This window comes from Saimiri boliviensis, chromosome 18, assembly GCF_048565385.1.
Source record: "Saimiri boliviensis isolate mSaiBol1 chromosome 18, mSaiBol1.pri, whole genome shotgun sequence".
NCBI classification, from domain to species: domain Eukaryota; kingdom Metazoa; phylum Chordata; class Mammalia; order Primates; family Cebidae; genus Saimiri; species Saimiri boliviensis.
The window spans coordinates 14,450,436-14,452,896 of NC_133466.1; the positions used below are offsets into that span (position 1 = coordinate 14,450,436).

The 2,461-nt window shown below is 37.0% G+C and overlaps 1 non-coding gene across 1 annotated transcript; it reads left to right on the forward strand.

The window, feature by feature from the left end:
• Window positions 1-1,046: 1,046 nt before the first annotated feature.
• Window positions 1,047-1,211, forward strand: LOC120368481 (U1 spliceosomal RNA). Its single transcript, XR_005582597.1, has one exon. It is a non-coding gene; the product is annotated as a U1 spliceosomal RNA (small nuclear RNA).
• Window positions 1,212-2,461: the final 1,250 nt, after the last annotated feature.

Genomic DNA, 2,461 nt, shown 5'->3' on the forward strand with positions numbered 1-2,461 from the left:
TTTTCTCCCTAGAATTTCTTGAGAGACCAGAGTCTAGTTAAACACATTCTCTGAAGTCATGCATTGAGGTATATAGACTCAATCTGACATGGGTAATTTTTGTTAAAATGTAGCTATGTTAGCTAAACTATTTTCTTTTAGTTATCAAGGTCTATCCATTCTTGCTATTTAAAAATTTTAATTGTGTAAGAAAGAGTTTTTCAGATTTTGGGGTCCAATCTTAGTCTATTTGCTCCCCCAATCTGCCAAACCAATAACAATTTCTTAGAGTCTCTTTCAATGTAAGTGGTTTATGTCATCAGAGAATTTTATCTGAACTCATATGAGTACAATAGGTTTAGGTGATTAATCCAAGTGTGTGTGTGTTTGTGTGTGTTCATGTGTGTATGTGTGTGTGTGTGGGGGGGGGCTGTGGTTGTATTTAACCAATTTTAATTCTGGAATCTTTTTGTTAGATTTCATGTAGAATAAATCCTACCTGATGCAAAGATGAGGCTAGCAGTTGTTGCTAGTTCTTTTGTAGAAAAATAGATGTACCAAAGTGTCCAGAAAGTTATGCTAAATGGAGAAGCCAGAAAAAACATAATATATCTCATATCTCAGTCTACAGGAATGCAATTAATGTTTATAGAAAATTCAAAGTAGGAAAGGATTTAGGAGTATATGACAACATTGGTAAGGCACGGTGGACACTTTAACATAGGCTGAGGCTTTTTCATCAGCATTTTCTGCATGTGCCCTTATGTGCCTGCATTGACCTCGGCCTTGATTGTTTCATATCTGACTATTATAAGAGCTGGCTAATAGGGTTGCCTAATTATAATCTCTTATCCAAATTAATATTCTTACTGCACCATTGTGATCTCATAATCATACTTTTTAAGGTCATTGTCATTTCCTAAAATCATCAAGATGTAATGAACAGAATATTGGATTTCAAGTGAAAAATTTATATTCTTGAGAGCCACTTATGAGCTGTGCAACCCTGAGCAGGTTACTTAACAACTAGAGGTGAATCCATTTCTACCTATAACATTTACATAGCAGTACTTACCTGGCAGGGCAGATACCATGGTCACGAAAGTGATTTTCCCAGGGCGAGGTTTATCCATTGCAGTCTAGATGTGCTGACCCCTGCGATTTTCCCAAATGTGGGAAACTCAACTGCATAATTTGTGGTAGTGGGGGACTGCATTTTGTGCTTTCCCCTAAACAGAAAAGAAATTATATAGTAATAACCTTGCTGTCTAATTCATAAGTTTGCTGTGGGATTTAAATGAGATCATATGTGAAGACTTTTTGTAAACTTTGAAACAAAACAGACCTGTAAAGTACTACTATTGCTCAATAAAGTATTGTATATGTATTTCGAGGCTGACCATTAAGGCTCTATCAGGCCGCAATTACTTTTCCAGTCTATATGTGACCATTTGTGTGTAGGAACAGGATAATTCATTCAAAATAGAAATTTATCTATGAACGCCCTGGGTTTTCATACATAAGCATCCTTTCTAGATCCCTTTCCTGCTGAATTTCCTCCCGTTCTCCAAAGTGGCATTGAGATGCTGTGTTTCCATGATGCCTTCTGTATGCGTTTCCTAGGTCTGCTGTAACAAATCACTACTGACTGCATGGCTTAAAATAACAATATTTATTCTCTTGCTGCGGTGGGGACGGAATTCTGCAATTAAAGTGTAGACAGAGCCACACTCCCTTAGAAGGACATAGGGAAGACTCCTTCCATGACTCTTTCTTCTTTTGTGGGCTTTAGGTGGTCTCGGGCTCCTGACAGCATCACTCCAGTCTCTGCCTCTGTCTTCACACGGCCTTGTCTTGTGTCTCTTTGTCTCTTCTCTTTCTGTCTTTTGTAAAGATACACATCATTGGATTTAGGGCTCATCCTGAATCCAGGATGATCTCAAGATCCTTAGCCACATCTGAAAAGACTCTATTATTTCCAAAGAAGGCCATATTCATGAATGCTGGGGGTTAGGAGTTGGATATGTATTGTTGGGCCTGCTATTCCGCACTCCATCTCCCTTGATCATTCTAGACTGAGTTGTTTGGAAAACATTACATTTAAGGTTAAACATCATATACAACCTTGGAACAGCGGAGAGCACCGTAGTTACAACAAACCAATTAAACAAGCAAATTGCAAGGACCACTTATGGTTTAGCATTTGGTTCTTTTAATGTAATTGTTATTTCAACCATAACTACATCACACAGAATGAAGTAGGCCTGTTTAACTTTCTGTCAAAAGAGTTGAATTATTAAACTACTTTTTTACAACTCTAGAAACCGAGAAGAAATTTTCTTTTTTTGAAAATGTAACTATGTTGAACTGAAAAATAGAATCCATTTAAAACCATTATGGCTTAGCAACCTAATCATTAGAAAAAAATATAGTACAGTAATACTCATAAGATTATCTCTGGGCTCAGCATAGATGAAAGCCA